Source organism: Trachypithecus francoisi, unplaced genomic scaffold, assembly GCF_009764315.1.
Source record: "Trachypithecus francoisi isolate TF-2019V2 unplaced genomic scaffold, Tfra_2.0 Lachesis_group17, whole genome shotgun sequence".
Taxonomy (NCBI): domain Eukaryota; kingdom Metazoa; phylum Chordata; class Mammalia; order Primates; family Cercopithecidae; genus Trachypithecus; species Trachypithecus francoisi.
In genome coordinates, this window is record NW_022681462.1 from 30,478,813 (window position 1) to 30,506,124 (window position 27,312).

Below are 27,312 nucleotides of genomic sequence, written 5' to 3' on the forward strand. Positions count from 1 at the left end.
TGTACCTTTTTCACTGTTAGCACCTCTGTAACAGTTACATTCCAGCAACATCAAGTCCTAGCTGCGGATGGCTGGCGGCGCAAACACTCCCTGCCTTAGCTATGTAAGTTCCCCAACTAGAGTATAACCTCTGAGAGGACGAACATTTTTGGATATCTCAAAATGCGTAAGTACAGTGTCTGGTACAAACTAGGGGCTCAGAAATATCCATTGAATCAAGAAAAGAATCACAATGCCTTCCAGGGAGAAAATATTCAACAAAGGCTTGTTAAATGAGCAAATATTCCATTTGTTTTAACAATTCCATCCTCTTCTAGGTTCTTTCAAAGTCCAAATCTCCCTCCCTCTCCCCTCGGGACTCCAGATCCCAACAAACCTCCCTTCCGCGGCAGTCACTACCTTTGCCGCACTCTGGCCCTGCCCTCCTCCTGCCACGTGTCGGACCCCTGCTGGGCTGGCCCTCCTTTCCTACTCTGCGACACCCCTATCCTGCCCGCTCCCGCACCCGGTCCCTCTCCCCCGGCCTCGCGGCTGCGGCGATTCAGCTCCAGGTCCCCGCCCGCAAGGTAACGCGGTTGTCATGGACACTGCACTTGCGCCCTACGGCGTTGCCCCTTCGCCGCTGTCCCCTCCCCCCACCTGCGGCGCCGAGCCGGCCGCGCCTCCAGAGCTCCGCCCCACACCGCCCCGCCCTTTCGGGCGCTCCCCAGGCCGCGCGCGCCCGCGGCCCCCCTACCCCCCCACCCCTCGATGCCAGGTGCCTTTCCAGGCGCCGCGGAACCACGGGGACCGCGGGGGCGCGCGAGCGAGCAGCGGCCGCGCATGCGCACTGGCTGCCTCCCCTAGCGGCGATCCGGGCCGCTGCCGCTCGCGCTTGGGCAGGACACGGGGCGGGCGGGGGGGAGGGGGGAGCGGCTTCGCTTCCAGCCCCGAGTGAGGCGGAGACCCGGGCGGGCGGGCAGAGCAGGCGGCACCGCACCTCGGCCAGAGGCGGCTGCAGCAGCTGCTGCCCTTGTCCCTGCCGCCGCCTCTCCAGTCCCTTCTGTGATTACCACTCCAGCTGCTGGGAACGGGCGAGAAAGAGGAGGAGGCGAGAAACTCCCACCGACCCACAGAGGTGAGTCCCGGGCAGAGCATCCTCCATCCTTGCCTGCCTCCCTCCCTCCCTACCTCCCTCCCATCCTCTCCATCCTCCCCCCTCCCGGCTCCCCAACCCTCCCTCCCTTATCCTTCCCAACATCCCTCTCTCCTCTCCCCTCCTTTCTCCCTTCCAGCCTTTCTTTCATCCCTTTCTTCCTCTCTCCCAGCCCCACTTCCTTCCCACCCTTTCTTTCTTCCCCGTCTTCCTTGCAGCCACTCGCGCTAGAGCACAGCTCTGCATCCCTTTCCTCTTGTCTCCATCTCTTTTTCCCCCTTTCTTACCTCTTCCCCGGTGGGAGGGTGGGAACATCCCTTCCCTGCTACAACTGTCCGAATTCAGGGGTTCCAGAAAATTGGGTACATATACTGAGAGACACACTCTTAAACAGCGGATGCCCTGCAGGTTCCTAAATTTTTAGGATGAAGGGTCAAGTTGGGTAGAGTACTGGGAACTGGAGGGAGAAGAGGATCGAGGAAGAATCTATGGATTTGTGCTGTATTAGGGTGGGGGTGGGGAGGGTTGTCACTTGGACATGTTGCCAACAGCCCCCATACCCCTCTTCAGCAGTTTCTTTTCTTCTTCTGGGAATTACATATTCCCAGTGTGTGTCTCACCAATTTAAAATCCAGCTTTCCCTGCTTTGATTGTCTCCGTGAGAAACCACAACGAAAGAGGAGAAGAGAGGAAAGGAACAAGAGAGAAAAAGGGGAGGGGAGAGGAAGGGAGGTGGCAGTGTAAGCTTGTGTTCTTTTCCCCTAGGCCTCTTTGGATTGTCATTTTCAAACCACCCGCCTCATATTTGGCTTGGAATTGAACCCGTGTGTCCTTGGTCCTGTCACTACCTACTTCAAAGGCAGAAACTCTCTAAACTTTAATGCCTGTGCACCACAGCATTATTTATGGAATGTTTTGCTCAGCATGCAAAATACCAAGATAGAGAGGTTTGGGAAAATAGGGAGCAGAAGGGTGGAAGAGATGTACTTTTGTTCATCATGGGTTAACTTCTCAAGTAGGATAATGGTTAGACAGTTTTGGAGAAATGAGGTTATACGCCACAGACTTGTAAATATACCATTTAGATGGCATTAGCTGCATTATAGCCTTTAAGAGACACCCTTACCCATTTTCACCCACCTCATAGGAACCCTCAAGATGTTTGAAGAGAAACATACTGTGTGATTCTGTTTGTGGCTTACACCAATGGAAAAGTTAAATTAGCTTCAGAACCATTGTTAATAATTTAAAATTGCTCTTGGTTTTACATCACTTATTTTCACAGAATGCTATAATTTACCTTGCACTCTTTAGCTTGCATTCTAACCCCTTATATTATACATATTATTGGCAATTTGGCAATTCTTTCTGTTAGCATTGCTGCTGTAAAGTTTATTTATACATGGCGGGACAGCCATGCCTCAGAATGTTTAGTATATTTATCATCTCAGAAGGGTCCAACAGTGTAAGTATAAATCAGAAATGGATATTTTGAAGCCTATATTTTGTCCTATTTATATTCTCCTAAAACGACAGACCAAAACACCTTAATATCTTTAGAATGGCTGTGTTTTGTGTTTAAAGAGTATGTGTGAGGGACCAAAATTAATGGTGGATTCATTGAAGTTGCCAGTAAGACACTATGCTGTGGAACACATTATTGATTTTTTCTTTTCATTTAAATTATTATATGACAATAGTGCAATATGCAGTTTTGCATTTTATGGGAGTGTAAAGCAGGAGTTGAGATGAAGAGAATTGCCTTCCTAAGTGATTGAGTGCTGATTTGATGAAGAGCTGATAGTTAATCACCTGAGTCAGTGCTGGGGAAGTGTGTAATATTAGGAGTGATGGACTCCTTCAACTCCCCGTGGTAGGAATGCAATTCCATTAATGGCTTGGCTGACTCTTCAACCATATACCTAAAGCTTGGTTGAATTACCAGTGTTACCAACATCCTGATGCAGATTGCAGTCAACCCTGTGTGTATTGGAATGCTTGCATTACTTAATAGTGAACTTGTAGATAGGAGTGTTTTCCTTGTTGGTGTTCCTTTCCCTAGAATACCATGAAACAAGTGAAAGACTGTCATGTTAATTATATATGAGCATAATAAGTTAGTTTTGTCCAAATTTCTTTCAAAAGACTTTTCCCCTCCCAGTATCTCTGCTATTCTTTGTGGGGCTTCAGAGTTGTGAATGAGGGGAGGTGGCAGCCCCTCTGTAGGCTTTGCTCTTTCTCTGTTGCAGTTTTTCTGCAGAGTGATGTGGGTGTATGCCCCAGTTTTTGATACTGTGCTTAGTATAGAAACAGGTACTTTTCATATGCCTCTTTTGTAAACATTAGTCCACTGAATGGAAACAAAGCATGCCAAGTTATTAAAGAACTAGAAAGCAAAATAACATTTTGTTTACAGCAAAATTTTAAGAGACGTGAGTACAATTAACAAAATGTGCATTTTAGAAGAGCAACTAGTGTCTTTGAAAAGCAGCTTGCCTCCTTGACTGTAATCCAGTTTGCAGATAAAGACTGACTTCCTCTGAAGAATTTCATTTCTAGAGGCTTCTGCCTTTAGTTGACTGGACTTTTAAAAATACATGATAGAATAAAGAGCCAATAGAACATCTTATGGACCCCTGTAAAACGTATTCTGGATATATTCTCTGTGTCTCCCTCCCTCAGAGCTCTTAATACCTGCCTAACCCTAGGCTGAGCGGTGTGAGGTATTCCAAGGAAGTAGAAAGAAGTAAAAAACACTGTCTTTGACCTCAGCTTACAGTCTAGTTGAGGAGAACAGGCATTTGCATGAGGTCCTATTTCACAGTGGCAAAGAACAAGATCTTTGGAGAGAGCTTCAGATGTCAGTACTGGCTCTAGTTCTTAGGAGTATCGTGTCCTTGTGTACAATTTAAATCTCTTTTTTTTCATCTATAAAATCAAAATTGTAGGGGACTGATACATGGACTTGCTTTAAAGGTTAAATGTATTTAGCACAGTACTTGGTACAAACAAAACATATATTAAGTAAACATTATTATAATTAGGAGAAATAGTTTAAACACATTCCAAGACCATATATGATTATGTACTAAAAAGACAGAAGCGCAAGTAAGTACTAGAGGAATTGTGAAGAAGACGGGTGTCTGTGTAGCTGGGAAAATGTTATATTCGGTAGTAGCAGTGGAGCTTGGACAGAGACTCCTATGAAGGATTTCATGCAGGGTGGGCACCACAGCTGGAACAAAAGCAGAGAGGGAGGAAAAGGCATTGTGTGTTTGAATTACATTAGGCAAACTATTTACTGGAAGATTTGGCATGCAGGTGAGGGTATTGAAAGGTAGAGTGCATACAGTCAGAGTAATTATACTATCACTGAGTTAAGACAACTTCTAGTGTGGGATCCATTTCATCACATAGAAGGTTCAGCTACCCATGGAGGTAGTTTCAGTTCTTTATCTCACCTAAATCCCCATCCCAAGACATGGAATCCATGATCGGTGTCATAGTGAGGACCCAAAATATTCTTAGGTCTTTTCTTTTAACTTCAAGGCAGAGGAAAATCTTGACCGTTACTGAACAATAAAGATTTAATATTATGGTTACTATAACTCTCCCTTGTGTTTCCTTATCCCATGAATATTCCAGAACTATATCTCGTAGTATAATAACTAAAATTATTTTATTTTGACCTATATGAAACCAGTACTTGTTAGGATAATTGTATTTCCAGGGGCTTATTTTATTTTATTTTTTTCACTTCATGGTTGACTTTTCCTAATTACAAAAGCCCCTTTTCATAGGCGTCCAAGATTATTAATAAATTCTAAATGGATGATGCTCTTTCAGTTTTGTGGCTGTGAGACTAATATGTGATAAGGATAGAGAGTCTAGCAGGGAACTTGCATGGAGCAGGTTAAATATACGCTCTGTGGGGAGTGACAGATGCTCACTGGCTACATCTGTTGGCACACCTTTGTTTTTAGTTCAGGTTCATAAACTATTTTGAAAAATTTATCCATAAAATCTTTATCCAACAGCATGAGGGATATGAATTGAATTATTTTATTCAAAAATGGATTTCCAGAAAATTTTACCCACAAGTTTGAAGTATCGGTATTTATTATGCTCATGTTTAACTCATTTTAGTAGACACAATTTCATTGTTTTCTCCAAAATAGTAAAATGTTTCTCATATATTTCTGTTTTGTAGTTCAAATAATATACAAGATTGTCCTCCTAAATATTATCTTAAGATATATTAGTCATAAACACAAATATATTTCTAAAAGCTAATGTAAATATACTTCTAAAAACTAACAGACCATAGAGTATAGTAGTTTTATTTTCTATATTGAGATCTTTCTTAATTGATGTTTTAAAAATTCAGCAGATGTAAATAAAACATTTTCGGATGTATTACTACTAGTCAGCTTTATATTATGCTACCAGAGATTTTTGACACATTTTACTTTTGACATTTTTGTTTTCCTTACAAGTGAATTTTTATCTCAGAGCTGAATTCTAACTCAACCATAAATTTGCATTATATACCTCTTTGAAATTATTACTCATAACACGTTGTACAAAACATAGTGATAGTCTAACTTTAGAGACCTTAATTTTCTAGGGCTTTACTACTGAACACTATTTTATTTTTCATTTTTATTAATAGGCCTTATCTGTGTACATAACTATTAGACTATTCCATTTCAGGTATTAGGAAAACTTGCTTTAACAGGAGTGAAAAAAGCAGGTATGTTCCCCATACATGAGGGTAGTAACCAAACAGGGAGGTGGAGTAAGGATGAGACAGAATGAATTAATTTCATTTTCTCTTTTGAGCTGAAGGATGTATAACTACCTGTTTAATTAGGGGTTTTCTATATTTTTGCTGTGACGTCTACTATAATCTATATTTTAGTTGTTTCAAAGTAAATTTTATATGTAAATTTCAATGAATAGTTTTTAAAACTAGAGCATGAATAAAAAAACTAATGTAAATCATGTTGATTTTTCAATATCTTGCTACTTGTGGACATCTGGCTATTTTGTTTGTTAGGCAGTTTTGAGGGAAGGCAGGTAATATATTTATGGGACATATTGAGATGGAGGTACATTAAATAAGATCCTAACTTGCTGCAGTGTTTCTACATTAAATGAGTGGACATGCCACAGGGCTAGAGATTACGAGTTGTATATGGTCTCAAGGGCCACAGAGCCGTAGTAGAAAATTAATAGAAAGCTTCTGAGATGTTCATATTGTGCAAATTGAGTTTATGTTGTTCGTTGTGTATCTGCAGTAAATCCAGTATCTTTTTTTATGGCCCCTTGATGTTTTGGAAGGAAAGCCAAGGACTCTTGATGGAGCTATGTCAGTTGCTCTTCCACATCCCACCCAGAAACCACACGGACTCCAGAAATCTCCAGAGGATCTGATGTTCCCATGTTTTATTTGTAAGCATTCGGTGAAAATTCAGTCTTCCCAGTTTATCTTAAATTCACAGGGCCTGAAGCAGTTGTTAAATATCATCAGTCTATCTCTCAGTGAGGAAGTAGCAATGTCCTTTAACTACTTTAGAAATAGCTAATTAATTGTACTCAATTGTTTCCAGGAAAGGGTATCCTACAATTCTTTAGAGTTTACCACTTCGTTCTGTTTCTTCAGGCATTGATAATTTCCAGAGTAATTTCACAAAATATGTTGTTGTTGTCGTTTTTCTAATGTGCAGAAGTAGCATAAAGAAGAGTATACAAGACTCAAATTTCCTGGAGAAGCCCGGGCACAGTGGCTCACACCTGTAATCCCAGCACTTTGGGAGGCTGAGGCTGGCATATCACCTGAGGCCAGGAGTTTGAGACCAGCCTGGCCAATATGATGAAACCCTGTCACTACTAAAAATACAAAAATTAGCTGGGCATGGTAACAGGCGACTGTAATCTCAGTTATTTGGGAGGCTGAGGCAGGAGAATCGCTCGAACCCAGGAGGCAGAGGCTGCAGTGAGCCGAAATGGTGCCACTGTACTTCAGCCTGGGCAACAGAATAAGACTCCGTCTCAAAAAAAAAAAAAAAAAATCTTGGGGAAACATAAATCTGTATCTAAATTCATCTCTTTACTGCACTTACGCTTTTCATGTTTTTTTTAATTATGTTACCTAGCATGAATTCATTCAACAGGTATTTTTTGAAAATACCTGCTCTGTGCAGAGCATTGAGCTAGAGATTATGATTTTATAAGCACACTGAGCCAAGGCAACTGGATTCCTGTCCAGGTTTTCAGCCAGCTAATTAATTTGTTTTGTGACTAAGTAAGCCTCAAACTCTCCAACCCTTATTTATTTTATCTGTCTTTTGAGTGACTTAGACTTACATCTAGCTATAACATTCTATAATTCTATATCTCAATTTTCCTTAAAATTTCAAGGCAAATGGTTTATTTTCATTGTGTTCCATTTGTTTTTTCTTTCTTTTGAAACATAAACTTCTGCTGCATAAGAAAAAAAAAAAACTTCACCTTCAGTGGCATATGCTTTCCCGTTCCCAATAAAATTGCAAATTTAGCTTCATGGTCTCTGGGCAAACTGAGGGACTAAGTAACCTGTCTTTTCTTATCTCTCCATCCTTCCCTCTCTTTCATTTTGAAAGTTCTTCCTACATTGAAGGTACAAGTCAGTTGCTGCCACTATTTAGGGACTCTCCCAGTGTGTGATTGGCTTGTTTTGGCCATGCCAATGTTTGTGAAAGACTATATGGCATTTATGCATTTAGAATGAAGTAATGTTTATTCAAGAAATTATATATACTTTAAGATTAATGTTTCTGCCCCAGGCATAGCAAAGCCTTGCTTATCCCCTAAATTCTATTTCAGAGGACCTGGTGGTCACCAGTCTTCCTACCAATCCAGCTCCAAATTCCCATTAAAATTCTTTTAGTAAAATTTTGGGCATATGTTTTATACAATAAAGTGTACCCATTTTAAGTGAATACTTTGTTGTTGATTGACAAACACACCTGTGTAACTGTCAGTGTGATCAAGATACAGAATATATCTGTTACCCTAAAAACTTCTCTTCTGACGAATCTGCTTTCTCTCTCTATAGATTCGTTTTTCCTATTCTAGAAATTGATATAGGTTGAATCACAGAATATGTACTCATTTTTATATTCCTTTTTTCGTTGAGTATAATGTTTATGGGATCAATCTATGATTTTGAGTATATAAACTTCTAGAAGAAAATTTAGGAGATAATCTGTGATTTTGGATTAGGCAAAGATCCCTTCGGAACCAAAAAGCACTAATCATAAAATTTAAAACAAAAGATGTATTAGACTTTATCAAAGTTGAAGAAAGAAGTTTTGCTCTTCAAAAGACAAAAGATTTGTTAGAACTACATATCTCTCTCTGGATACTTGACAAAGGACTTTATCTAGACGATGTATAGAACTCTTCCAACTCAATAAGGAGACAGGCAATCCGTCTAAAAAATGAACAAAATATGTGCAGAGATATTTCACACAAGAAAATATACAAATGTCTAACAAGCACATGAAAAGGTGTTTAACTCTATAATTCACCAAAATAATTAAATTTAAAACCACAATGTGATACCACTATCCCAACACTAAAATGACTAAATTATAAAGACTGGCAATACCAAGTTTTGGAGAGAATGTGAAGCAACTATGATACTCATACATTGCTGGTGGGAATGTAATACTTTGCGAAACAGTTTGACAGTTTCTCTTAATGTTAAAAATACTCTTACCATACAATCCAGAAATTCCACTCCCAGGTGAAATGAAAACATATATACAAGGACTTTTGCATGAAAATTAATAACAGCTTCCTCATAATAGCTTCAAACTAAAAACCACCAAAATATCTATCACATTCCTATTTGAAAGTTACTCCTTTGAGATAGAGAACAAAGCTGCTGACATATATATATATATATAGGTGTATATATATAACTTTTAAGGTGCACTATTTAATATGTTACCTGGCAGCAGAGGAAGGGGAATACATTGGAAAAGATTTCTAAAAGTGACAAGAAATGCAGAGGATGGGAGATCTGGGCTTAGTTTCTACTTTCTGCATTTCTCCTGTCTGTGCTCAGTCTGTGTGTTGACCGCTTTCTCAGCCAGTGCTTTGATCACTTTTTTAGTTCCTAGCACACCGTCATGCAGCAGCAGTGTCTCGTCCTGCAGAATGAGGAGGTATTTGCGAAAAACCCTCCTGCAGACTTCTCTCTTATGTCACTGGCCAACACTGAATCACATGAGCATTCCCAATCTAGTAAATGGCAAGGAGAATGGGTATACCATGAATGACAGGCTTAGACTAAATCAGGATTTACCGGCTGGGACTACATATGGGATTAGCATTCACTGGGTGGAGAAGGTTAGGGTATTGATGAACAGAGAAGCAATTCTTCTAATAAGGAAGGGGTAAATGATTGTTGGGTAAGTAAGCAGCAGTGTTTATTACAATTTGATATAGAGGCCTGCCTTGTTCTCAGGTTTTGGCAAGAGGTTGAAGCATAAAGCTGAGATTGTGGTCACAACTTTTTATTGTGAGAGAGTGTATGCAGAAACAGGTAATGGAGGGCAATGTAGCACAAGAAGAAGAAAATTTAGATCCTAGCCCAGAGCATGAACTGGAGAGGGAGGGAATCTGGACCCAAGGGAACAATTTAAAGTGGGCAAGCATAAAAATAGTGACAAGCAAAGACAAGCACACTGGGGCCAATGGAGTTGGGACAGGAAGTAAAAGTCAGTGCTGGCAGTAGTCTGGAATCCAGGCAGGCAAATTCGATTGCAGTTTGCCCATCTGTGAAATCAGGACCTCAGGCAAGAAGATTTTCATGTTTTGCTTGTTAAGGCAGAAGCCAAAACAGTAATTATTTTCTACTTTTTTTCCTGAGGTGTTCTCAACCACTCTAGATTCTGTCTTAAGGATAGGAGCCGCATCTTCCATTTTTCTAGTATTTTCCTGTTTCTTGGCTGGGCCCACAGTAATTCCTTCATAAATGCTTGTTGATTGAACTAAGTCTCTGAGCTCGCTCCGTCTTCAAACAGATCCTCAGATTTCTGGTCATATGTAACAGCCATTTATCAAATGCTTTCCTTCAAGTTATGGAAACCACTGTTTTGGGGGATACAGTCCTGGAGCCATACATGAGTTAAGATACAGTGCCTTGTCTCATAAGTTGACAGTCTAGTAGGGGCTATGAGTACCTGAACAGTTTAATACCAGACAGAATGATCGACTGTGTCCTGCAGTGTGGTACTGATGCCACAGTGGCGTGGGGCAAAAATCCAGGCTGACACAGAATCAGCAACTTTGCTTCAGCAATGGATGGGAATAAGATTGTGGAGTGGGGAGGTGACCTTGTATTAGTACTTTCAGATTCAGTCCTGTCTTGGTCTGAGAACTGGGACAGGGCTGGCCTGGCAGGGAGGTGGGATCAATGAGCACAGCAGTGGGAGAGGTGGAGAAATCACATTCAGGAGAACTAAAGCTGGGACACTGATAGCTACTCAGTAGGTAGCTGAAAAGTGAGACTAGAGTGAAGGGGAGAGGCTGAGAGTACAGAAATATTTTGGCATTATCTATACAGAGGTATCTCAAGAATCCAATAACAGAAGATACATTGTTTCTAAAAGAACATGTTTTGTCTTTTGCACTTACAGTAATAAATGCCCATTGTAGAACATCTAGAAAATAACAAGAAAAAGAGTCTGGAAAATAAAAATCACTGCAGTCCAACTATTCAGTGAACATTTGGTGAATTTCTCCCCCCACCATGAGTATATCTGAGTTTATCATGTAGTGAGGGTGTTTTTAAGCACAGCCAAGACAGTAGGTATATATAAATTTGTATATTATTTTCAACTAAATACATTTAAGTGTTTCCTGCCGTTATAAAAATTCTTCCTCTACATTAGTTTTTGTGTAACATTGCATTTTTTTGGAATTTAAGTATTCAATTTTTGGCTGTCTACAGAGATAAAATGTCTGGGTTGATCTGCCTTCAATATGGGCTGTGGCACGGGCAGAAGATTGATTTTGGGGGCCCCAGGAGACTGTTTCAAAGGAATAGAGGTCAAGGTTTGTGTAGCTGTGTATATACATATAATTTTTTTTCTTAAATGGTGACATGATGTTCTGTACTTTATTTTCACTTTACATGTAGTTTAGGGAGATCTCCACACTGGTACAAAAATATATACGCCATTGCTTTTATTAACTCTTGCCTATTATTTTATGGTGTGGTTGTACTATGGTTTATTTAATCCTTGTTTCCATGTACATTCAGTTTGTTTATGCTATCTATGCTATTTCAAACAGTGCTAAGGTGAACATCCTTATACAGGTTTATTTTCTACATGTACAAATGTATTTTTTAAAGGTAAACTCCTAAATGCAATTGTTGAGTCATAAGGTGTGTGAATTTTAAATTTTAATAGTGCCAAATTGCTCATCCAATTGTTAGTACCTTCCACCAACAATATGAAAGTGCATATTTCTTTACCCTTTTCCAATACATGATGATTTTAAACTTGTAAAAGTTTACCAGTGAATAGGTAAGAAGAATACTTCTTTTTTATATAAATTTGTTTCCCAGATTTCTAGAGGTTGATTATCTTTTCATTTGCTTTTTGTCTAATGGCCTAATGTTTTGTCTTTGCTGTGATGAGTGTGTTCATGTTTTCCAAGTTTTTTTTGCATGAGTTAGTTATCTTATTTTTTAATTTAAGGGCTTAATTATATTCTCTGGGTATAGATAATTTTTTTTGTTATTCCTGAATTAATGATATACTATTAAAACTACTATTATGATTTCCAGTAGGTGATGGTTTTTTTCTCCCAAAGTTTCATCTCTGTTTTTACATCTTTATTTTCAGAAGAATATGATAATCGGGTTATCAATTTTAAAACAACACTGTATTTTAGTTAGTATTATATTTAATTTAAGATAATTTTGAGGGAGAACTGACAACTCTCAATTCATAATCTTTCCATTCACATGTCTCTTTATTTATTCAAGTCTTTTTTGTGTCCTTCAGTAACATAAATAGCCTTCTTTATAGAAGGAAATATTTCTCATTTTGTGTTATTACTATCTTGTATGAGTTTTTGTTGCTGTTGGGAAAGGGATTTTATTCTTTAATATTTCCTAATAGGTTATTGCTGATGTAGAAGTTATTCTTTTTTATTTTTACATTTGGTTTTGTCTCCTGTCACCTTGCTGAAATACTTATTGGTTCAAAAAATGTGCCCTTGTCTTTTTCTTATCAATTTGTGTTACCTCTTTTATATGTTAAGATAAGAGTTCATAGTTTAAAAACACACATACACATATACACACACACACCACTTGCAAGGCTTATTTACATGAAAATGGTAAAATATAATACTCATACTTTTTATTTTAGTGTCTTATAATTTTAAATAATTTTGTTTTCTTCTACCTTTGATTAGTGTGAATTGAGGCACTCTTCAGGTTGGAAATACACTGTCTATACTGTGCTCCAAACACACCTTTTTTGCTTTTAAAATTATTCTCAATTCTCAAATTATTCTCTTTTCCGTGATAACCCAAGTATATTTATACCAATATCAGTACATTTGTGAATCTTTCCCTTTGGAGTAAGCATAGTGTGTACATGAATTTCATATACTCACTTCCAGAAATTTACTTGGCATTTTTATAGATGTTTCTCAGTATTCCATGGTGTTTTTTGTATGCCATTCAAAGGCATGGGCCATGTCTTTTCTATATCTTGGGTAGAGTTGAGTGAATAATGATCTAGTGATGGTGACAATATGTTTGATTATGCTAATGCCTGTGATAGTAAACTTTTTTATTTATCTAAGTGACTTTATTCTTTGGATATCTGATTTTTAAAATATTTTATCGTCATTTGCATATTGAAGCTGTTGTGCTAATACAAGACCTTCATTCCACATCCAGCATTATTTGTTAGAAATGTGTCCGTTTTGGTACAGTAGCCAATACAGTAGCACTAAGAAGCTTTTACAGTCTCCAGTTGCTACCCAGAATTTTACTTTTTGGCAGTAAGATCTTCTTATTCAAACTCGAGAGGAAGCTTAACTTGGGTAGTATTTTCATAATTTTTCAAATCAGGAAAATGGTTATTTTGAATGAACACCTTTCACTGATTATGCAAATTGAGAAAATAGGCTAATTGCCTTGAATTGTAATTGTTCATCTGGTCTAGTCTTTGTGCATACATATCAGTATTGATTTATCATTAATGAACCCATCAACTTAAAACCCTGTGATCCATTCTATTAGGTTGGTGCAAAAGTAATTGCTGTTTTTTCCATTAAAGGTAATGGCAAGATTGCTTTTACATTACATTATTACATTACATTATTAAAAGTAATGGCAAAAACCTCAATTACTTTCATACCAACCTAATAAGTTAGTTTAAGTAGATGATATAATTTTTATTGTTGAAAACAGGCATTTCACTTTGTAGAGTATTGACTGTGTATGTGAAAATAGTAGCAAGTGGTAAGTCATGCTTAATAGAATTGCAAGAGACTTTTATTAGTGCTGAATCACTGAATCTAGTTTAAAAATTTGGTTAGCTGTCTTTTCTTAAAGAATTATACCATAAAAATGAGTTAAAGTAATACTAAGATAAGTTTGAATAAAACTATCAGTTAACAACATGTAGCTGTTTTCTGTTCTAGTTTGCTTGAATAATTTGAGATGCTTCTGTCTATTTGATGAAATTTTCGTGATGACTGGTTGCCTTTGGAAATAATTTTTTTGTTTGCTGTTGCTGTTATGAATAGCTGACCTCTTAAATCCAGGTGTATACATTTTATTGTTGCTCATTTTATCTTACAATTGCAGAGTTGTTCTTAACCAAGGCAAGTGAATACCATATGAAATAAATACTCCTTTTTGAGTATGAATTTAAAATATTTTATATCAAACTTATAAGTGGCATTATAAAATGTTTCAACTGGTAAAATGCTAACTTTAAATAGCTTTTATTTTTATACTTTATTATAATTATAAAACAATCTATACTGTTACTATTTGTCTTTCACTCCAGAAAATGCAAATCCTTAGTGAAGATACTAAAGGCTACAAAATATCATTAAAATAATTTAAAGAAGACTTAAAATATTGAAATATATGCATGTTCACAAATGAGAAGACTTAATATTAATTAGACAAATTGATCTAGAGATTCCATGCTATTGCTGTGAAAGTCCCAGCTTCCTTTTTTCTTTTGCAGAAATTGTTATGCTCATTCTAAAACTCATTTATAAATAAGAATAGTCTAAAACAATCTTAAAAAAGATGAACAAAGTTGGAAGACACACTTAATATCAAAACTTACTGCAAAAGTGTAATAATCAAGACTAAGTGGTATTAACATAAGCATAGACATTTATTTTACTGGAATAGAATTGAGCATTTAGAAATAAACCCATATATTTATGATTAATTGATTTTTCAACAAGGGTGACAAGACAATTTAATGGGGGAAAGAATAGTTTTTTAAACAAATGGTGCTGAGACAAATGAATAAACATTTACATGAAAATGATGAATTTGTATCTTCTCCCAAATACAAAAATTAATGGTAGACTTCAGTATGCATTATAGACCTAAGTATGAGAGCTAACTGTGAAACTCTTGGAAGAAAATATAGGTGTAAATCTTAGTGACCTTGGATTAGGCACTGGTTTCTTGGATTAGGCAGTAGATTTTTAGATATGACACCCAAAGCACGAGCAGTAAAAGAAAAATAATGTAAATTGGACTTCATCAAAATTAAAAACCTTTATGCATCAAAGGACACCATCAGGAAAATGAAAAGACAGCCCACAGAACGGGAGAACATATTTACAAAACATATCAACAAGAATCTATTCTTCAAAATATATAAAGAACTATTACATGTTAATAATAAAAATAATACCTACATTTAAAAATGGACAAAGGACTAGAATAGACATTTCTCCAAAGAAGATATACAAATGGCAAATAAGCACATGAAGAGATGCTCAGCATCATCAAGTGAATGCACATCAAAACTGCAATGAAATACGAATTCACACCTACTAGACTGGTTCTAATAAAAAGGAATGTTAGGCCCGGCACGGTGGCTTACGCCTGTAATCCCAGCATTGGGAGAGTGAGGCAAGTGGACCACAAGGTCAGGAGATTGAGACCATCCTCGTCAACATGGTGAAACCCTATCTCTACCGAAATTATAAAAATTAGCTGGGTGAGGTGGCGGGTGCCTGTAATCCCAGCTACTCGGGAGTCTTGCTTGAACCCAGGAGATGGAGGCTGCAGTGAGCCAAGATGGTGCCACTGCATTCTAGCCGGGCAACAGAGAGAGACTCCATCTCAAAAAAAAAAAAAAAAAAAAAAAAAAAGGAACATTAATAACAAATGTTGCTAGGGAATGTGGGGAAATTAGAATCCTTATACGTGAAGGTGGAAATATCAGTGTAAATTTAAGGGGAAATATAAAATGGTGCAGCTAATTTGGAAAACAGTTTGGTAGTTCCTCAAAAAGTTAAATATAAAATTTCCTTATGACCCAACAATTCTATTCTTAGATATGTACTGAAGAGCAGCAAAAACATATGTCCACACCAAACTCTGTACATTTATATCCATAGCAACATTATTTATTATAGCCAAAAAGTTGAAAAATCTGATGCCTATTAATTGGAGAATGGGCACACAAAATAAGGTATATTTATACAATGGGATGATAGTGCACCATAAATAGGAAAAAGTACTGATACACGTGAAACATGGATAACCTTGAAGATATTGTGTGAAGTGAAAGAAAGCCAGGCACAAAATGTAACGTATTGTTTGACTGAATTTATATAAAATGTCCAGAATTTGCCAATCTATGTATACAAAAACTAGTGATTGTCAGGGGTTGGGAGAAAGAAGGAATGAAGAACGAATGCTAGCTAGTGGGTGCACTTTTTTTTTTTTTTTTTTATTGGAGACATGGGAGACAGGATCTCACTCTGTTGCCCAGGTTAAGTGCAGTGGTGCAATCATAGCTTACTGCAGCTTGAACTCGTAGGCACACACGATCCTCTCCCCTTGGCCTCCCCAGTAGCTGGGATTATAGGTGTGTGCCACCATGCTTGGCTGATTATTATTATTATTTTTTGTAGAGACAAGGTCTTGCTGTGTTGCCCAGACTGAGAGTTTTCCTTTTGAAATGATGCAAATTCTGGAATTAGGTAATGGTGATGGTTGCACATACTGTTTGTGCATATACTATAAAATATCCACTGAATTGTACACTTTAAAATGGTAAATATTGCATATGAATGATGCCTATAATGTAAGGCAAACAAATCCAATAATTGTGATTTGTTTTTCCATTTGGAATGTAGAAGTTACTCCTTGTCATAATATTAAATCATATATTTTCTCACTAGAGTTGAACTTAAAGCCAATTCACATTGTAGAGTAAAATTGCACTATGGTCATATCACAAAAATGAATATTTCTTTACTTTGAAAATGACATTTAATTATATTTATATCTAGCCATAATATAGCTGAAGAGGCATTTCTTAATTGCCTTTCTTAGGTAAGGTACTCTATTGGTGATACCAAGATAGGTAAGACATGGTTTCTACCCTTAGGTCATCCATTGGTATATGGTGTGAAAGTGCGACCCATGAACAAACTGAAGAATATGACATGGAGTAGAGGTATATCGGAAGTTATAGATAGCAGTGATGAAGGAGTGTTTAAAGTAAAACAGAATTAGACAAAGGTCAAGAAGATTCACATTTCAATAGGAACTTGAAGAACATGTAAAAGTTTCCTATAAAGATAAAGTAGGAAATAGCATTCCAGGTTGAGGGGAAAGCATGAAGGTAGGAATGTCAGTGTAAATTTAAGGCTCAACAGATTCTGCAGTTGCCATAGTACTTAGCGGAGGGATGAGGCATGAGGAGGTGGTAAGGAAGGAGACAACAGGACTGGTTATATAGAAGCGAGAAGACTTAGGAACCATCTAAATATGAGATTCAGAACAAAGGCAAAGACAAGGCTAACTGTGAATGTTATCACATGTCTTCTTGTGTGAAACATGATTTAGGAGTTAGCTGATGTTTACTTTTGATGATGTAAAATATGAAGAGCTTACAGGACTTCCAGATGCAAGGCTTCAATAGACATTTAGGAATAAGGTCTTGACTTCTGAGCTGTTGGTATTAAAATTAGAAATTTTAGAGTGAAACAGGAGGTGATAGTTATAGCTGTGGAAGTAGATGAAATGCCCTACAGTTGCATAAAGCATTATAAGTATGGGATCTGCATCCACAGGAATACCACTGCCTAAGTGACAAATAATGAAAAACATTTAATGGGAAAGAAAGAGAGGAATCACATGAGGGTATTTACCTCTGAAGTCAAGAAAGTAAGCAAAATGCAAAAGAAAACACACTTGGAAAAGAAAAATGTTACTTCTACTTTTAGCTTTCGGTTTGGATTTTTAGCCAGAGCATACATAAGCAAAGAGAGGCAGTTATAAGACCAAATCTTGCATCTGTTTACTGCTTCCAGCCGTAAGGTCTCTGGGTTATGACAGTCAACAAGAGAAAGGAAGGGTAAGAAATGACTCAAGCAGATAATAAAGCCTAAACCGGGACGCTCCTCGCTGGACTAGGTTTGTAGCTTCTCGGTAGCTCTAAAATTACAGCAGTTGTGCAGCCTGGTCTCAGGAGCCACTGGAGCTCTGCTGGTGATGAGAAGAGACTGTGGAAGCTGCTCAGATCAGGAGTCAAACAATGACCCATGACCACTTTGTGGTCTGCTCTGGAGGCTTTCTGTGGTGGGAGGTTAGGTTTGATTTCTCTTCATACTGATTTCTGGTATTTAAGCCAGCAGAATTTTCCTTCCAGCTACATTCTTTATCTTACTACACGAATCGATTATTGGCGTGGGTAACATTTTACAAATGAAGCTTGCTAAACTAAACTGTAACTCTTATGGGTTTAGTGGTTTGTGAAAAATATGCTTTCAGTAAAAGAACAAAAAAGCAGCATTTCTTGTTAACAGGATGCCTCACTTCTCCAGCAAAACAAAGGTATTTTACTGTTACTGTCCATACAACTAGCAGAAATAGTTTATCGATAAAAAGGAAACACATCTCTTTACTGACAAACCATTTCTAGTTTTCACACTGCACAATCTGAATAGGGAAGAGTGGAGAAGGGGGAGGCAAGTGCCTCATTGGTTGCCTTTTTTTTTTCCTTAAGGTGTGAAGGAAGAATTTCCCAAGTTTCCATTGTTTCCAGGCAGGAAAGGTGATCATCAGATGTTGTTGCACAGCTCAGGGAGGTTAAAGACTGAAGAGAGGCCACTAGAGGCCACTGTATTTGTTGAGTAAGAAGTGGATCTCACTTAATCTTTGCCAGAGTGGTTTCAGTCAAGGGGTCACCTCAGAAACCTGATAGTATTGGCCGGGCGCGGTGGCTCAAGCCTGTAATCCCAGCACTTTGGGAGGCCGAGACGGGCGGATCACGAGGTCAGGAGATCGAGACCATCCTGGCGAACACTGTGAAACCCCGTCTCTACTAAAAAATACAAAAAACTAGCCGGGCGAGGTGGCGGGCGTCTGTAGTCCCAGCTACTCGGGAGGCTGAGGCAGGAGAATGGCGTGAACCCGGGAGGCGGAGCTTGCAGTGAGCTGAGATCCGGCCACTGCACTCCAGCCCCGGCGACAGAGCAAGACTCCGTCTCAAAAAAAAAAAAAAAAAAAAAAAAAGAAACCTGATAGTATTAAAGAGTCAGTGTAACAGAGAAATTATATGTTGTATGTTTCCAAACATGTTTAGCAGACTTGGATGCTGAAAGGCAAGCGAGAGGGAAGCATAAAGAGAAGGTTTAGTTTAGTGTGCTTTGTTTTAAGTGGAGCAGTTTGAGCACAGGAGAACATTCAGCATAGGGAGTTCGTGGTGAATTAGTTTCCTAAGAGTAGGTAGACAGAAATGGGTTTTAGAATGTTAACACTTTTTAAAACTTTGTGCTTCATCTGAATACTTTATATTCTTTCTTGCCTTACTGCAAAGCCCAGATTAGAAAAAATTTGATGGAGGGGAGGAAAGAAGATGTCAATTATGTTTTGCTTTATATAGTAAATGGATTGCTAAAATCTCACTTTGTAATTATAACCACTAGAGAAGTTATGATTTAAAGAAATTATTTTGTAAGGGAAATGCCACCTCTAGTTTTTATTTATTAGTAAATAGATATGCTCATATATATATATATATACACATATATATATATAGCTTGAGGGGAAGAATAAATGACTTACATATGTTTCTTGATTTATTCTTTCATTTCTGTCATGTGCAGCGAATCAATTTGTAAGCATTAAAATGCTAGACAGTTTAAGTTCTTAATTCTTACTTTGAATAAAAGTGTTGAAAACATAGAGACTTTGTCCTCAGACATGAATAATAGACTTTGTTGCCAAACTTCAGAAATAATCAAATGCTATGGTTTGGCATTTATATACTTACTAATTAGGAAATTAAATGATATTTCCATAGCAACGGAAACAGTCTCCTTGCACACTTGTTTTATGCCTGCAATAATACACAGCAGGATGTCCAAGAACTTTCGCTTAAGGTCCAAAATAGGCAAAGTGTGTAAGCATTGACACAAAAGATGCACACAGAGATGTCATTGGATTTGTAAAGATGACATGAGTGGCTAAAGTTATGTTAGTAATTTTTTTTTTTTTTTTTGAGATGGAGTCTCACTCTGTTGCCCAGGTTGGAGTGCAATGGTGTGGTCTCGGCTCACTGCAACTTCCATCTCCCAGGTTCAAGCGATTCTTCTGCCTCTGGTTCCTGAGTCGCTGGGATTACAGGCTTACGCCCCAACCTAATTTTTGTACTTTTAGTAGAAATGGGGTTTCACCATGTTGACCAGTCTGGTCTCGAACTCCTGACCTTGTGATCTGCCCTCCTTGGCCTCCCAAAGTTCTGGGATTACAGACACGAGCCACCGCACCCAGCCATTAGTAAATATTTTTACAAATAAATCCTCCATATGAAGAATGTTATCGAGAAGACCTAAAGCGTTTTCCTGAACTCTGTCACAGATGCTGCTTTGGTAAATTGACTTCTCCAGTCTCAAGAATTCTACCATTCTATTGTGGTATGCTGGAAGATGCTGAACTGACTAATTTCTGTTCCACATTTTTTTTTTAAACAGACAGGGTTAATGGATAAAGTGATGTGGCTCTCTCAGCCCTCTTGGTGTCAGAAAATAAAGTTACAGGGATGGACTCTATCCCTAGAAAGTAATTCTGTACTACTCATTAGGAGAGTGACTTCATGAGCTGTTTAAATAAGCTCTGTGAAGACTCACCCCCGTGAATTTAGGAGGTGAAAGAGCGTATTCACTTTTTTTATTTCCTTCTAGCCTATGTCCCAAATGTATATTATAGTTATGCTATTTTGCAATAGTACTACTGTGATTGAATTAAAATTTAGAGATGGGCGTAGGTGGATTCATTGCATGTGCTTTAATACTTTAAAATTTTTCTTCCTGAATGCATTCTTCTGATTAACTAATTGATTTTTCTTCCGCCATCATTGGCTATTATTGACAAATGAACTTTCTAATCTCTCTGTTTTTCTCGCTGATGTATTTTTGAATGACATATTTTTGAACCATCCAAAAACCTTCAAGCTGCTGCTTACTTCTGTACTGTCCTCTCATCACAGAATTTAATCTGCTCTCTCAGTCTCTGTCTCTGTCTTTCTGTCTGTGTTCCTGAGTGTCATTTCTCCAGTGCTGAAACCCCTAATCTGGATGCACCTGCACCCGATTAATTTTTGAAGTTCTAATCTTCTTGCTGAAAAAGCATTCAGTGTGTTTCTCTGGCTGCCTAATTAACTCTAAGTGCCTTAGCCTACCACTCATGAGTCCTATGTTCCAGACTCAAGCTCATAGCTCCTATTCCAAAAAGACATTATCATGCCCCTCTAAGGGGACCCTCTTCCCTGACAAGTCTGAAACATTCCTCTCCAACATACCCCTGGCTCTTTTTCAAGGGCACCTTGGACTCATTTTTTGTTGTCTACCTAGGAGACCTTCTACATGTCATTTAAGTCCATCTAATATGCAGTCTCCCTCCTTGATGAATCTGTATCTGATCCCTTAAAATGCTTCCATCTTACTGTCCTCCTTACTGCTGTATACCTTTATTTGTTCCCCATTTTTGTTACACCTTTTCTTAGAGTTATTGCTGTATTTGTTGTCCTGGCTCCATACCCACTACATAACCTGCACTCTTGACTGAGAATGTCTTTAAAGCAGGGATAAGCTTTATTCATCTAAGTATACCTTACAATGTATATCACAGAATTTAGCATATGGTCTGTAAATACAAGTATTCAGTAAATGTATTCAGTTTCAATATATTAACTTTTAAAACATGAAGTGAGTGGTAGTTTATAGAAAATTTGGTATGTTTGGAAATATCAATTTTACAGTATCTAAAAGTATATTATAACATTCTTTGAGACTTAGAAAAAACACACTGAGTTCCCATGGGTTGCATTTTATCAACTAACCAGAGTATATGAAATAATATAAAATTTTGTAATTATGTTATAGATGATGAGAGACACAAGTGGCCCCTAAACTGATTGAGATCTTAATAATGGCACATGTTCCTAATGGATTCAGAGGTCTAGAGGAGCACCTTTTGTGGGATACTAGTCCTAAGCAATGCTTTATCGATCAAGTTTGGTTTACGGGTAAACTTGGGAAATGACTTGCTTTTTCTTCTAAAATAGTGTCTAAGAGTCTCTGCCATTAAACAGGCAAACAAACAAATAGCCCAAGGAGGAAACAACAAAACACAATTAAACTACACTTAAATATCGTATATCCATATATCCTACATTCATTTGACACAAAACCTCTCTACCAATCTGCCCTTTCCTGTCCGGCCTTGCTGGAATAGCAACTGGCTTCCTGCGGAATCCACCAGAGGAAATACTGATCTGAGCCTTTATAAAGCTTTTTGTCAACTATGTTTGCTGCACAAATAATATTATAACTAAGGACATTTTTCGAAAAAGAGAAATGTTATCCTTCTTGTCAAAATTGTGATGTATGTTGTTTGCATTTCTGTGTTTCTTTTCAGGCTTGTTTATATTCATTTTCAACATGATTGTAGTTATAGAATACATATGATTTTATGTCATTTAAAAAAGTCATAGTTCCCAATTGTTATCTGTATTTAGTAATTATTTTATGGCTGCATTTTATTGCGTGTTTAAACATTTTTATTATTTTTAGCTTTTATTTGTAAACAGTTTAGAAATGAACACCTTTGAGCACATTACTTTCTATTAAAAACTGAGTTTGAAGGTCCTAAGAGTATAGATACCGAGTTGAAGGCTCTAGTGATTATGGCCATATTGTTTGCTATAACGCTAGGATAAGTTTATATAGCTTCTTGCAGTGTTTAATTATATCTAGTTCCTTTTCTGTCATGCTCATAATAGGTATTCTTTTTCAATTTAATTATCTTAAAATGAAAACTTGTGAACAGTTTTTTTTCCCTGTAAGCCTCCTAGAGCAGAGGTAGATGAACATTAGTTTATTATAAAAAATGATTTATAGATAATTTTTGCTACCGTTAAGCCATGATCACCTAGATACAGATATATTTATTCTAGTATTGATAGTGTATTTTCTCGTGAGTTCCTGTTTTTCATTTTTGATATTGTGCTTGTTGTCTCCAGTTTCTGAAATACAACATCTTTCTTGACTTTGTGATAACTTCAGCTGTGTTTTATATAGCTTTCTATTTGTGTGATCATTGGCTTCCCTTTCAAATATGTCAAGTTCTGGATAAATATGTTTTCATTTCTGATTTTTGCTGTTAATATTGTTATAACCAATTAGTTGGTAAGATGGGTGATAAAAACTCCTACAAAACAAATAGAAATACACGTAACTATTTAATCTGATATTGAGTAGGGAAGGCGTTTCCAAGCATAACAAGGAAGAAATTTAAAAGTAAACAACTAATAGATTAAATATGACATAATTTCTAAAAAATTACTTTAAAAGGGGGTAAAATACACTAGCCAATCAGTTGGTAAGAAGGGCGGGAAAAAAACTCCTGCAAAACAAGTAGAAAGAAATATACATGACTATTTAATTTGATATTGATATTATGCTTTCCAAGCATAAAAAAGGAAGAAATTTTAAAGTAAACAACTAATAGATTAAGTATGACATAATTTTTAAGAAATTACTTTAAAAGGGGGTAAAATAAAGAGATAAACTGTTCATGCAGAAAATTTTAATATGCAATGGACAAAATCTTAATCTGTTTAATGGTTAATGAGCTCTTATATATAGTCAATAAAAAGCCCTAAATACTTCTTTTGGAAAAATGAATAAACTATTTTTCGATGAACATATTTTGCTTTTTTTTTTTTTTTTTTGAGACTGTCGCCTTGGCTGGAGTGCAGTGGTGCAATCTTGGCTCACTGCAACCTTCCCCTCCTGGGTTCAGGTGATTCTCCTGCCTCAGCCTCCCAGGTAGCTGGGATTATAGGTGCCCACCACCACATCCGGCTAATTTTTGTATTTTTGGTAGAGACAGGGTTTCACCATGTTGGCCAGGCTGGTCTTGAACTCCTGACCTCGTGATCCACCTGCCTCGGCCTCCCAAAGTGCCTCGCCTCCTTTTACAGGGGTGAGCCACTGTGCCTGGCCCACATTTTGCTTTTATAATCAGGAAAAATAAATTTAGAAATTATAATAAGTAGAATGTAAAACTTGGCATTTAAAACAATTATGCCCTTCAAAATCATTTATTCTTATATTTGTCGTTACTATCACGTTGGATATGTAATTACATAATCATATATATCTATCTATATCTATATATACATACATATATATCTATATATATACATATATATATATATATATATATATATATAATGTTTTTTCAGGTATGAATGCTATCAGAATTTTAGCTTTCAGGGACCGGTCAAATATGAAGGGGGAGGAAAATCAAGGTGCTTAGAAGGTATTCCCAGAAAGAATTAAAGATAATGGCAGGGAGATAGTTAAGATTTTTGTATCTTCAAGGCTCTTGCGTAGCTGCACATTGTCAGCTCTGTTGAAGAGTTGAAAAAAATGCCAGCCCAATTACCATGATTAGATCTGCCTTGCCATTAAATATCACTAATGTTTGTGAAATGTTTCAGTGGACATATACGTGAACAGCTCTCAAGCTCTTTTCTGATTTTGACATTTTTAAGTTAACTAGATGGTACTCAAGCTTCTTGAAGGGACACAATGTAGACAGGTAATTTTCAGAGGGGTCACAGCAGGGAAGATTGGGTCAAGGTAATGAGGCACTGATTGGGGTCTGCTGAAAGGGGAAGAGAAGTTGCCAAAAAGTCAGAGATATACAAAGAAAGCCATACCTAGATTCACATTGCCAGCCTCACTTTCCCAAGTGGCTAGGTTTTCTTAATTTGTCAAGAGCTGAGTCATGTAATGAGGTGAGAGCATGATCTCTCTTTGGTTGATTCTGATCATATATCTATCTCTATTAAGGTGCAAGCTGTATGGTTTGTCATAATCCAGATTGATAGGAAAAGTATAGGCACATTCAGGTTAATTCTCCAGTTGACCATCCTAGCTAATAGTGTACAGCTTCATAATGAAATGGCAAGTAACCTCCAGAGATTCAGTTACTCCAGATACCAGTAGTACAATCTTAAAATTGCAAAACTGTGGCTTAAATATTTTTTGACTAATAATATCATTATAACAAGGTCTTCTAAAGTTTCCTAAGTTAGCATATATATACCTAAATATCTCTAAATAAGTGTGTGTGTGTGTGTGTGTGTGTGTTCAGGGTGGGATACATGCATGCGTTTGCTTTGAGCTCATCCCCTACTCTACTCTCCTCACATTTCACCATGGATTCTTTTTTCTTTTCTTTTCTTTTTCTTTTTCTGTTTTTTGGGGTTTTTTTTGTTTGTTTGTTTGTTTGTTTTGAGAAGGAGTCTCGCTCTGTCACCAAGCCTGGAGTGCAGTGGCACGATCTTGGTTCACTCACTGCAACCTCTGCCTCGCGGGTTCAAGCAATTCTCCTGCCTCAGCCTCCTGAGTAGCTGGGATTACAAGTGCATGCTGCCACGCCCAGCTAACATTTTGTATTTTAGTAGAGATGGGGTTTCACTGTGTTGCCAAGGCTGGTCTCGAACTCCTGAGCTCAGGCAATCCGCCCACCTGCACCTCCCCATGGATTTTACTGTACTTACATCTGTGTCTCTTGGTTTAACTGTTTGCCTTTTGTTCTTCACTCGAGGCTCTCATGTTGCTCACCTCACTTGCCACTGTTTGCAGAATTGCTTGTTCTCTCCTCAGTGTCTCTGCCCTTTTTATTTGCATGTGGAGGGCATAAACCACCCCCCATGGAAGAACGTTCTGTTGTTGAATTGAGAAAATGACTGCTTAACTGATTGATTAGACCTGCCTGATCCACCAGTCTGCCTTGTTATGTAATGACCACCATTTCTAGAAATTAACAAGCCCTTGAATCAAATGTTCATGAGCCTACAAGCAAACGCTTCCCCCTAGATTTCTGCTACACTGGGATTTTAACATTTCTTGTCTCAGAATGCTCTGCTCATCACCAATGCCTGCACTCCTATCCTTTCATGCCCTTTCCCATGTTCTTGCATCACATTTAATTCTTTTATCCCTTTGTTCTTATGCTGCCAGTGTCTATATTTTGGGTGTTTATTTTTCTGCATTTTCCAATTATGGTGAGAGTTGTCATGTATATGACCTTAGGGAAACCCAACTTTAGGAGAGGACTGGCTTCCTTGCAGAACAGTTAAGGTATTTTCCCCTTAGGAGCCAAATCAGTCTTGATAATCAGTTTTCATTCTTGCTCAAATTCAAGGGTTTACCCAGTAGCAAAGGCTGCTTGCCGCCCACACCATATGAAAATAGAATGCAGAAACCATCAGAACCACTTTTACCTTTAGACCATAAATACCGTGTCAGTTACATTTGCATTCTAGAAAAACATAATTTTGTTTAGCACACATTTCTTGAATTGCTATGCCTTTTTTCAAGAGAAAGTTATGCATACAACTTTCCTGGATACCAGTAGCCCCTCGCGATCTATGGTTTTGGACATTTGGGTTTTATAATTTTATACCCCAAATTAAAAATCTAACATCATTTTACATATGCATGACTTACTTCAGTTTCCTTCATTTAGCAAATATGAAAATTACTGATTCTACTTTTGGAAGAAAAAATGGTGACCATGTTCATTCCAAGAGAGGGAAGATCTATTTAAACTCCATTTACTCAATGTAGAGGAGTAAGACTAGGATCACAAAAACATGTTTTAAAACAGTAAGATAGTTTGTAAAAAAACAAAGAAAAAACACAAACTCAAACTTGTTGTTTCAAATTCTGTAACCTATTAATAAATATTGTGAACATATAAGCTTCTGGAAGAATTATGCTGCAGCATTAGTAATAAAGATGATTCCTTGAAAAAAAAAAAAGCTTATCAGGGTATACTTTTAACCACAATATATCAGAACCAAGTGTCTTTGAAAAACCTTATACTGATACTGACTGTATTTTATAGACTAAAGCTATTATGATTTTTTTCTCTAATCCTTCATTTATTTACTTGTTGTTGTTGAAAACTTGAACATGCCAGCCTTGGTTATTGCAAACATGGTGTTTGGTTATCCTTAGAATTGTTGAGGAATTACTGGATTGTAATAGTGATACAAAATACTGTGGAAGCATAGAGGACAGAGAGACATGTTGGATGGGGAGAATGGGGAAAATCCAGAGATATGGCCTTGCTATCAAGCCGATTTTAAGAGTGGAAATAGCAGGTAGGGCTGGAAATGGTAACATTCTATAGGAATGGAGAGCATGACCCAAAGTAGGGGAGCTCAGAGAATATTGCTGAGAAGTGAGTAGGCATGTGTGGTTGATATTTAAATCACATGGGGTCAGAGTTTGGTCGGAAGAAGGCTGGGAACAGATTTTGTATGGTCTTAAATGCTATTCTGAGAGATTTG

The 27,312-nt window shown here is 37.5% G+C and overlaps 1 protein-coding gene across 3 annotated transcripts in view; it reads left to right on the plus strand.

Moving 5' to 3' along the window:
- Positions 1-848: 848 nt before the first annotated feature.
- Positions 849-27,312, plus strand: part of CTNNA2 (catenin alpha 2) — a 1,168,663-nt gene continuing 1,142,199 nt past the window's right edge. For all 3 annotated transcript variants that reach the window (XM_033175260.1, XM_033175261.1, XM_033175262.1), the window contains exon 1: positions 849-1,117. The gene's annotated coding sequence lies outside the window, so the exon portion shown is untranslated. The remainder of the gene's footprint in view (positions 1,118-27,312) is intronic.